We start from the raw sequence: 12280 nt of genomic DNA on the forward strand, positions 1-12280 counted from the left end.
TTGGTTTTAACAAAAGGAAAGTTGACTACACACAAATTTGATGAGGTTTTATCTTAAAACTGATTAGTAATAGGAGCAGCTCATCAATCTTATTAGTTTGTCAACCTTTCTCTAATGTTCGATGTACAATACTGTCGGCTCTAATACCATGTCAAGAAACCAACTCAAGTAAAAGCTAAAGATGAGGCCCTAGTATATGTTATATATTCAAACAAGCCCCTCACACGAGAGCCATTTGGGTTAAAAGTTTGGATGCAGCACAAGTCCTCCTCATGCCTTGCGCGAAATATTCAACTTGAGTTTGAGGGATAGTTGAGATTCGAACCCGCGACCTATTTGTCCCGTTGGCTACTGAAACATGTCAAAGAACCGAGCCAACCAAAAGTTTAAGTTGATGATTGAAGCCTCAATATATGCTATATATATTTGAACATGCCCCCTCACACAAGAGACCTTTGGATTGGAAGTGTAGATGTAGTACATGCCCTCTTCAAATTCGCGTTTAATATTTCACTTTAAATAAAAGGTGGTACATTAAGATTTAAACGTGAAATCTTGTCATTTTGACTTTTAATATTATATTAAGAAATCAAGTAAAAAAAGTTTTTAGTATGGCATAATAAAATGCATAATTATGTGGTAGATAGGTTAGTTGAAAATTCATTTTCATACTGTTTTGTAAGAAGACAAATATTTTTAAGACTTCACCTAATAACCGACCATAATATTCTTCATCTTAATCTAGATGACATCCCTCAAATTGAATATTAAATTGGATGTTCACGTGTTATTATGTTTATCTATGTATTAAGAACCGACTCAATTAAAAATTTGAGTTTTTGGTTGAGTTGGTTCCTTGACATGGTATCAGAAGTCAATGTCACAAGAGGTTACGAGTTCGAATCTCAACCACCCCTCATTTAAAGTGAAATATTCAACGCCTATGCGCATCCACACTTCTAGCCCAATAAGCTCTGGTGTGAGGAGGCGTGTTAGAGTATATAACATATTTTAGGACCTCAACCATCAGTTTAAGCTTTTGGTTGAGTTGATTCCTTGACATTATGAGTATATATTCATATAGATGCATGTATAGAATTTTGATTCATATAATTTATAATTTTATTGAACATATTTAAAATAAAAATTGAAACTCAAATTATAATTAAAATTATGTAAAAAGTAAATGTAATTATCACTTTTATTTCTTTTTCGAGGGAAGTTTTAGGTACTACTTATTTCTTCAAATCATAGTTACCATCGGAATCAAGAGTCATGACTTGTTTATTTTAACCTTAATCATCATATAAAAAAGCATTTCTCAATCTCTTGTGTTTACTAATTAAGACTTACAGTTCGTTTGGTTAGTAGTACTAAATGGTGATGATGAAAATAATTTATAGTGTAAAATTTCAATAAAAGTTCTATATCATTCCATGGTGATGAAACTTTGATCATAAAATTTTTTTTTTGTTTACAAATTTTCATTACCACCTGATACCACCTCTCCCAATGGTAATGCATTGGAATAAAATTTATGAGGAAAAATGAGATGATTAAAGTTGAACATGTATAACCATCAAGGTAGCAAGAGATTTTTAAACCAAAAATACACTAGTTTTCATTCTCAATATCATCGTTTAATACCATTTACCAAACGGACCGTTAGGAATATAATTTGGTGCATGTTTGGGTTCTATATAGAAAGATCTCAAACTATTATTTGATTGAATTTAATCTAATCCCGACTCCAAGGGCGGTTCTGGGGCCGTGCAAGGTGCACAACTATCCAGGGCCCCGAATCTAAAGGGCCTCATATTAAAACATTATAGTAGAATAACATACTATTGTAATAGAGTAGTTGGTAAGAGTTTTGTCTAATATAACAATGGTCAACACCTATTGATTACATTTTTTTCTCTCTTTTTTTATCTCTTTTCAAAACAACTTTTTACCTTCTAAATATTTTCTCTTACCCTATTTAATGTTTACACATTTATCAAACATCAATTATTATTAACTTAATTTATAAAAATAATCAACAATTTATTATTAAAATTTTCAACCCTTTAAATTTTTACTCTTTTTATTACTAGTCATCTACATATTACTATTTTTTTTCTCTTTCATTTTAACAATAAAGAAAAAAGTTTAATTTTTAACTATACTTAATTTAAGTTTAAGAAATTAAAATTATATTGAATTTTTATTTTATTTAACAAAATCTTTTTTTTTTTTTATTATAAAGAACCATAATTTTAAGAACTTATGAAAAAAATAAATGGGGCCTCAAAATTGTTTACTTTGCCTGTTAGAGTATATAACATATCCTGGGGCTTCAACCATCAGCTTAAGCTTTTGGTTGAGTTGGTTCCTTGACATGGTATCAGAGCCAATGTGACAAAAGGTCACGGGTTCGAATCTCAACCACCCCTCAGCACCATGTATGAGGAGAACATGTGTTGCATCCACACTTCTAGCCCAAAGGACTCTCGTGTGAGGGGGCGTGTTAGAGTATATAACATATTCTGGGGCTTCAACCATCAGCTTAAGCTTTTGGTTGAATTGGTTCCTTGACATTACCCCTACTCGACTCGATCTATTTTTTCTAAGATTTGTTGCATGTTTGAGTTCTACATGGACATTTTCGAGTTATAATAACTATGTTTTGACAATATTTTATTATTTAACTCAATATTTCATAATTATGACTCGAAAAACTCTCGTGTTTCTCAATAAAGTCACTCTGTAATTACCATCATTATTATCACATCTAAATTTGTATCACGGAATTCATCCCTTTTTGCTTTTTACTCTAGACTAGATTGAAAGATAGCAAAGCTATATGGAAAGAAATCGATGTAATTAGAAAAGACATAATAAACAAATTAAAAATATGGCATACCTATATGCTGTGGCGAATTCAGAACTTAAAATTATTTGGCAAAGTTTTATGTAAAATGAAGTCAAAAATTTTCATTACACTAAATTGACATGTAAGTAAAATATGCAATAGTAATCTCATGTCACAACTACTATAAAATGAAAAGGGTGATATATGACATTCACATCGCATCGTACAAAATTACAAGTTACAAATTACAACGAGATTAAAATTTGGCATAACGAAATATTTCCTCCGTTTAAAAATACTCGCTACATTACGTTTATTAACATTATTTATCGTTCAAGCTTATTTATATATTACGTCTTATATATGCAAGAAAAAATATATGTAAGTAGAATCTTGTTTGAATTGTCTAATCACATACATATATTAACTTTTTATAATTTTTAAATATGCATATTACAATATATAAATAATTAAAATAACATATTAAATTGCATAAAATAAATTCAAATATAACAAATATTTAGGAAGATTGGAAATGCAAGGGAACCAAAAAAACAAGAAAAACATTTGGATTGGAAAGAGTTTTCAGCGGTTAGGTAAGCAGTGAAAACCACAGAATTTGATGCCACTCATGATAAGAGTATACATAGTTTATTGTACTTTTTTTGTTTTGAGCTCTAGTTTATTGTACTTTAGACTTTGATGCTTTATCTTTATGAATATATATATATATATATATATATATATATATATATATATATATATATATATATATATACACACACATATATATATTTATATAAACACATATACACATATACACACACATACATATATATATATATAGACACATATATACACATACACACACATACACACACACACATATATATATATATATATATATATATATATATATATATATATATATATATATATATATATATATATATATATATGTATATATATAAATATATATGTATATATATATATATATATATATATATGTATATATATATATATATATGTATATATATATATATATATATATATATATATATATATATATAAATTTACAAAGAAACACCTTATAAAACTAGTTTATTGTAAAAAAACATGTAACATCTCGGAATAACTCGGGTCGTACGAAAAGAGAAGATGACCTTTTAAAAACGAGACAACTATAATCCGAGTCAAACCGGGATGTTAGAAAACAGTTTAAAACGGTTTTGAAGTTAAGGAAAACGTGCGGATCGAGTTCTATTAGCGTTATTATGAACTACTAGATAATAAGAAATTCTTAGCAGCGGATAAGAACGAAAAGTTAAATCTACTTATTACAACTTGAGAACGAAAATCGCCTCATAAAAACCAAATGTTCTTTAAACTAAATTTTGAAGTTCTTATCAAGACTTCTCTATCCTAGTAATTTATTTCTTCAAGGGACAATCCTCACTCCCCAGACCTGCAACTTAACTTACTGCTAGTCATTGCCCAGATAGGTAACAACATCATCGCAGGGTCGTTAAGACCAAAAGTACACGTCAGCAAACGTCGCATACCAAATAAATAATAACACAAGAGAAAGTTTTAATTTATTAGCTGACAATTCACAGAACCTTATGCTTCGATCATGCTTATTAAGAATAATTATTTTCATGTAAAGGTTAGTCAGCCATACTGTTGTACTATCCAGCCATACTGCCGGTACACTCCAAACTCCATAAGTGAGACAATACATTAGGGGGAGCTAACCCCTAAGCAAGTCTCTACCATAGACACTCGCCTTACTTCGGTGCCTATGGTTAAGTATGCATACCCCCGCGGTGGCTCATAATGCCCTCATAAACCGCGAGTAATTCATTTCCACCAATTGACGTCATACTACGTCCACTTTAAAGTTAGTGAGGTCATACTACCTCTGCTTATCCAAAACAATGTATAAAAATTATTGATTCGAAAGATAACATTTTTCGTACTATATATCCATACTTTACTTTTGTATACCATTATTATATGATACATCGGACTAATGCGAACCACGCTGCGTGTACATACCTTAAGCAAGATAACCAACTCACAAGCGTCTTAATCAATTCACGGTCACGAATCGACTTCTTACAAGGTTCAATCGTATTCGGGAAATAAGCACACATACACATTTTCCTCAAATCATCCATAACACACATATACAATTACATCCATACCTAGAATACTACACACAACATGAACATCCATCACATACTATAACATGGTAAATACACAAAACAGGACAGCCTATACAATCTGTCCAGAAACTCAACTTAAAACTGTCAAATTAAAAATCCGACTTCACCGTTGCGTCCGGAAGGCGTCAAAACCCCCAGGTACCAATTTTCATAATTTATAACATAGTATAAGTATTTTTTAACTTAATTTCAAAGCCAAAAATGTTCCAAAAACACATTTTTTTCACCATTTTCAAAACCTAGGGGATTTTGTCATTCCATTTTTTTTTATCACAAAAATATAAATATCAATGCTTTATTTCCTATTAAATCTAAACAACAAAATTTACATAAAAATAAATTTTAATGAATTATTATTATTATTATTATTATTATTATTTTTATAATTCTTTTTACACAATTGTATACACACATACACATCACATATTTACATGTATATATTTTTTTTTGCCAACATTATAAATTCCTTCTACTAATCAATAAAAATAAATAAATAAATTCCTAACACCACATACATTTTTTTTTCTATGAACATCCATTTTTATATATATATATTTTCAATCATCCATCAAACAATTTCTTCACACATATGTAAACATATCCAAAACCCTAAAAAACATACATCAATTTAGATAGAAAATACATCATACTTTCACACATGAATTTTTAAATCATGAACAAATCATAAACTATAAAATAACACACATAAAAATCATAGAAATTTAAATTAAAAAACTAGATTAAGGATTACTCACAATTGCTCAAAAACAAAACACCAAAATTGATGAATCAATGGAGGATTAGGCGTGGGAATTTGAGGGTTTTGGGAGTGTTTTTCTTACTTGCAAATGGTTTGGAATGAAAAGATGTAAGGAAATTAGGAGATTAAGGAAATAAAGAAAGTAAGGAAAATTAAGGCAATACTTATGGAAGGCAATTACTCCTCAATCTTTCCATATCCTTAAGAAGTTACAAATCCCCTAATGTTGCTCCATATGGCCGGCCAAATCCAATCACCTTCCCACTTTTAATTTTTTTTTTTTAAATTAAAGATAGATTAGGAAAAAGGTTTGGACTTAAAATGGTTTTAATTGCCTTAAAAGTTGAAGTCTCATGATTTAACCTACTAACAAAATAAATAATAAAAAGAAATATATTTTTCTAAAAAGAATAATAATAATAATAATAATAATATTACTAGCAAATCATTTAATATATCAGAAAAATATCGGGGCGTTACAGACTATCCCCCTTAAAAAGGTTTTGACCCCAAAACCTCAACGTACAAACACAAACACACAACAATCAAACACAAAACACACAACAATCACACACATAAAAACAACAAAACAAGCACACAACAAAAGAAATAGATCAAAATAAACCTCAAAGCGCGCAAAATTCTACCGCTTTCTACCCCCTTAAAAAGTTACGTCCCCGTAACTTACTAACCTGAGGAAAAAGATACGGATACTTCTCTCGCATTGAAGCTTCTGTTTCCCAAGTTGCCTCTTGTGACCGATGATTTGACCATAGAACCTTAACCATTGCAACATCTTTTCGCCGAGTACTGTGAACCTTTCTATCTAAAATCTGAACAGGTTGCTCTTCATAGGTGAGGCTTTCATCAAGTTCTAACGGTTCCGGGTCTAAGACATGCGAAGAAGCCGCAACATAACGTTTTAACTGGGAGATATGAAAAACGTCATGAACCTTACCCAGCGCATTAGGTAACGCTAACCGATAAGCTAACCTTCCAATCCGCTCCACAATATCATAGGGGCCAATGAAACGCGGGCTTAACTTCCCACGAGCACCAAAACGAACCACACCTTTCATCGGAGACACACGGAGTAGAACTTTGTCACCCACTTTGTACTCATCAGGCCGACGTCGGAGATCGGCGTACGATTTTTGTCTATCCTGGGCTGCCTTCATTTTATCGCGAATTAACTTTACTTTATCAGTCATTTGCACAAGCATATCAGGTCCTAAGGTGACAGATTCAGTAAAATCATCCCAACATACAGGACTACGGCACTTACGAACATAAAGTGCTTCAAACGGAGCCATTTGAATTGTTGCCTGATAACTGTTATTATAAGAGAATTCCACTAAATCCAAATGTTCATCCCATGAACCTAGCCATTCTATGGCTATTGCTTTCAACATGTCTTCTAGTATCTGATTGACACGTTCAGTCTGACCATCCGTCATAGGGTGAAAAGACGTGCTATGAAGAAGAGTGGTTCCCAAAGCCTGCTGTAATGATTTCCAAAAATGTGACAAGTATCGAGTATCACGATCGGAGACAATAGTACGAGGTATTCCGTGATATCGAACAACGTATCTAATATAGGCACGAGCAAATTGTTCCATATCCCACTTACAGTTCATCGGAATAAACCTTGCAGACTTAGTAAGCCTATCCACAATCACCCAAAGAGTATCATTACCAGCCTTAGTTCGTGGCAACCCTAACACGAAATCCATAGATATGTCATCCCACTTCCATACCGGGACTTCCAGAGGTTGCAGTAACCCAGCTGGTCTTCGATGTTCACTCTTAACCTTTTGACACGTTAAACACTTGGAAACAAAATCAGCAATATTCTTTTTCATACCAGACCACCAAAACATGCATTTTAAATCTTGATACATCTTATCCCCACCAGGATGAACCGAGTATCTAGAATAATGAGCTTTGTTCAATAATTTTTCCTTCAAGGAGTCACACCCATCCGGCACACACCACCGTCCTTTAAAACGAAGACTACCGTCCTCATGAATTGTAAAACCTTCAGCTTTCCCTTCATTGATCTGCTCCCGAAGTTTAATGAACTTTGGGTCTTCTAGTTGCTTAGCCATAATCTCTTCGAAAAAGGTAGGTTGAATAGACAAGGCACTCAACTTGGCTTCCAATTCCCCTTCTTGGATTATCTCCAAGTTCATTCTCCCAAACTCCTTACACAACTCCTCAGAGGTTATTAACGCTGAGACTGAATGCCTCGATTTTCTGCTCAAAGCATCAGCGACTACATTCGCACGGCCTTCGTGATATGAAATCTCCAAATCATAATCACTGATAAGTTCTAACCAACGTCGTTGGCGCAAATTCAACTCGGATTGAGTGAACAAAAATTGCAAGCTTTTATGATCCGTAAAGACCTTGCATTTGACACCATAAAGATAATGTCTCCATATTTTCAATGCGAAAACCACAGCCGCTAACTCCAAGTCATGTGTTGGATAATTCACCTCATGAGTCCTTAGTTGACGTGAAGCATACGCCACCACTTTCCTACCTTGCATTAAAACACAACCTAATCCATGTTTGGAAGCGTCACTGTAGATGGAGTATTCCAAAGATGGATCAGGTAAGGTCAACATAGGGGCTGTAGTTAACTTCTCCTTCAACAACTGAAATGCCCTCTCGCACTCTTCTGTCCATTCGAACTTCTTTTCCTTCTTCATCAAGGCTGTCAGTGGACGAGCGATGCGAGAAAAGTCCTTCACAAAACGACGATAGTATCCTGCTAATCCCAAGAAACTCTGAATATCTGTAACATTCCGAGGTGTAGACCAATCCCGAACAGCTGCTACTTTTGCTGGATCAACGGAAATTCCTTCCTTAGAAACAATGTGACCCAGAAAAGCCACTTGCTCTAACCAAAATTCACACTTCGAAAACTTAGCATACAACTGATTCTCTCGCAGAATCTGCAAGACTATCCTTAAATGCTCTCGATGTTCTTCTTGGTTCTTGGAATATACCAAAATATCATCAATGAACACCACCACACACTTATCGAGGTATGCGTTAGAAACCCGATTCATCAACCCCATAAAAGCTGCAGGTGCGTTGGTCAACCCAAAAGGCATCACGGTAAATTCGAAGTGTCCGTATCTGGTTCTAAAAGCTGATTTACTAATATCCTCCTCCTTGATACGTAACTGATGATACCCGGACCGCAGATCAATCTTGGAAAAGACTCCTGCCCCCTGCAACTGATCAAAAAGATCATCAATCCGTGGTAATGGGTACTTATTCTTAACAGTGACCTTATTAAGTTCTCTGTAATCAATACAGAGACGCATCGTTCCGTCCTTTTTCCTTACAAACAACACTGGGGCTCCCCAAGGCGACACACTGGGTCTTATATAACCCTTCTCTAACAACTCCTCCAATTGGACTTTCAATTCTTCCATCTCCTTTGGGGCCATTCGATAAGGAGCTTTTGAAATTGGCCCTGTCCCAGGGATTAAATCAATCGAGAAATCCACATCCCTTCTTGGCGGCATACCAAGAAGTTCTTCTGGAAAAACATCTCTAAAATCACAGACTACTGGAATGTTCTCAAGCTGCAACTCCTGCTCCCCTACTTTACTTATACTACACAGAACCACGGTTGCCCTTGCTTGATTAACTTCCTGACCTTCAATGACGATACAATTTTTATCCTCGGTCCCTTAGGAAAACTCCTATATTTAACCTTCTCCCCCCTAGGTCCACTTAAAGTCACTGACTGTTCTTCACAATCTATTATCGCTTTGTATCCACTTAGCCAATCCATCCCAAGTATTACATTTAAATCGTCCATTTCTAGAGAAAATAAATTACTTGGAAATTTTACTTTCCCTATCTTAACCGGCACTTCACGGAACAACGTATTACAATGAAAAGTCTCCCCAGAAGGAGTAGAGACTGAAAAAGATGTTTCCTCGGGGTTCTCCAATTCTAAATCCTTAACTCTAGAATTTGAAACAAACGAGCACGATGCACCAGAATCAAAAAGTACTTTAACGGATTTTGTATTAATACAGAACGTACCTATGACCACATCCGACGCCTGTGCTGCCTCCCTCGAGTTAACTGCTGAAAGCCTGCCGTCGTTTTGGGTAGAAGTAGTAACACCTCCTTGATTACCACGTTGCCTTGAAAAGAAATTCTCGTTTCTAGCATTTCCCGGTCGTTGCTGAACACCGGAGTTATTTCCCGAAAACCTAGGGTTTGAGGCACCTCCTAAGTTTCGGCCAAAACTTCCGCCATTGTGATTCCCCCTACCAGCTTCATTACTACTCCGTCCGTTAGTGAGTCTTTGTTGTTGGAAACCTCTATGATTTCCCCCTTGCAACTCTTGTTGTCCTATGCGAGTATAACACTCGTACATTCTATGGCCCGGCTTACCACAGTAAGAACAGTCCACTAACGCACCCCGGCAGTCCCTTCCTGGGTGGTTCTTTTGGCATCTCCTACAGTTGAAGATTCTTTCCTTCCCATTACGATCATACAAAGGCTTCTGCATTCTAGCCTCAAATCTCGAATTTCCCCCATTCTTGCTGTTTTGACCAGGATGGAAACCTTTCTCCTGAAAGCCTCCAAACGGTTTGTGCTTCTTAAATTTATTTTGGACTTGATTACTCGCATTCGTATCATTCTGAAACACGGGTTCTTTTCTCTTTTCTCCGCTATGGCCCAACTTATCTTTTTCCTTCCTGATAACATTTCCAACCTGCGCAGCTCTCTTGTATAGCTGGTCCAACGTATCATATCTATCAGTCTCAATGTGTTTTTGGATCTCATACGATAGACCTAACTCAAAACGCTGTATTTTCTTTCCCTCAGTTGGGACATCCTCAGGGCAAAACTTCAAGTATTCCATAAATTTCTGATAATATTCATCTACCGTTAGGTTTCCCATTTCGAACCTAGCAAACTCATTTGATTTGTCCTTCCTAACATGAGGCGGATAAAATTGGTCCCTTAACGCCCCCTTAAATCCTTCCCAGCTTAAGTCACCGTCGTTTTCGGTTATCAACCTCATCTTACTATGTGTCCACCGATAGTCAGCGTCTTCCACTAGGAAAAACGCGGCTTGGTCAATTATAAGCGCAGCAGGATATCTCACCACACTAAAAAGCTTGTCAAATTCTCTCAGCCAGTTTTCCAACATAGAAGGTTCACCTTTTCCACTATAAGTCGAAGGCTTACTCTGGGCTATTCTCTTACTAATTGACGAAGCCTTTTCCTCCAAGGATTTCGGTCTCGGATTCCTTGCGCCAACTAGGGCCTTAACTAGGTTTCAAAGCACGCGATCAGAGTTTCCTCTTGGCACGGACCTTTTCAAAAAGGGTGCCATGATGGCAAGTATACTGCATTAGGTTAAACAAGGTATGTAAATACATTTCTACAGCGTTTGAGGTTAAGGAAAAACTCATTCTGTTATTGTTCTAAAATAAACAAGGTAGTAACCCTAAAGGTAAAAAGGTTGAACAATGAGTCTATAATCAAATCTATTCATTTTTCCATAACTACAATACTGAATCGATTCTACTTACTAATGTTTAGACTTTGAAAAACAAAATTCAAATTCAAAACAATAATACCATATAGTTCCAATATAAAAAGGAAATAATTGGGTATAAATTCCCACATAACCACTGTTTAAATACTACAAAGGTCCGAGATAAACAACCAAATCATTTAACCAACAAAATAGTTCACAATTTATTCTACTAAGGAACTAGACATACGAACTCGTACACATGCATAATCAAATAAAGTAAAAACAATCAGGCAAATAAAGGTGACGCATCCAGACGGTCCCGATCCTCCATGTATTGATCAGGGTCAAAATCAGCATCACCAGAGTCATCGCTAGATGCGCTATCGGAATCAGAAGGGGTTCCTACAGATAAGGAATCACTCATAGTAAGTCGCGCTACGAAATCAGAAAGCTCTACAATTATTGGCTCAGGTGGTTCCTCCTCCCACATCATTATCTCACTTTCTTCCTCACTCATGAGATCCTCTCGCCTCACTGGCCAACCCCCTAGAATAATTACTCCGCTATCATTATCACTCAACATTCCATCTCTATCAGCTAGTTCCCCCTCCTCATCAGCATTATATCCATCCCCTAAGTTATCCTCATTAGGCTCTTCTACCACTCCTAAAGAATCCTCCTCCATAAATTCTCCCTGCTCCTCATCAGAATTTTCTTCGAAATCCTCCTCAAATTCTTCTTCTGGGTCCTCATCGGGGTCCTCCTCCGGGTCCTCTTCTGGATCCTCCTCGGGATCCTTCTCGAAATCCAACTCGTCGAAGATTATAAATGACACTGAGTTCGGGTTTACTACTGGAACATCCTCCTCATTACTATCTCTCCTTGCCCCACTAGACTCTGGAACGTCAACT

Source organism: Amaranthus tricolor, chromosome 8 (assembly GCF_026212465.1).
Source record: "Amaranthus tricolor cultivar Red isolate AtriRed21 chromosome 8, ASM2621246v1, whole genome shotgun sequence".
In the NCBI taxonomy this organism is placed as follows: domain Eukaryota; kingdom Viridiplantae; phylum Streptophyta; class Magnoliopsida; order Caryophyllales; family Amaranthaceae; genus Amaranthus; species Amaranthus tricolor.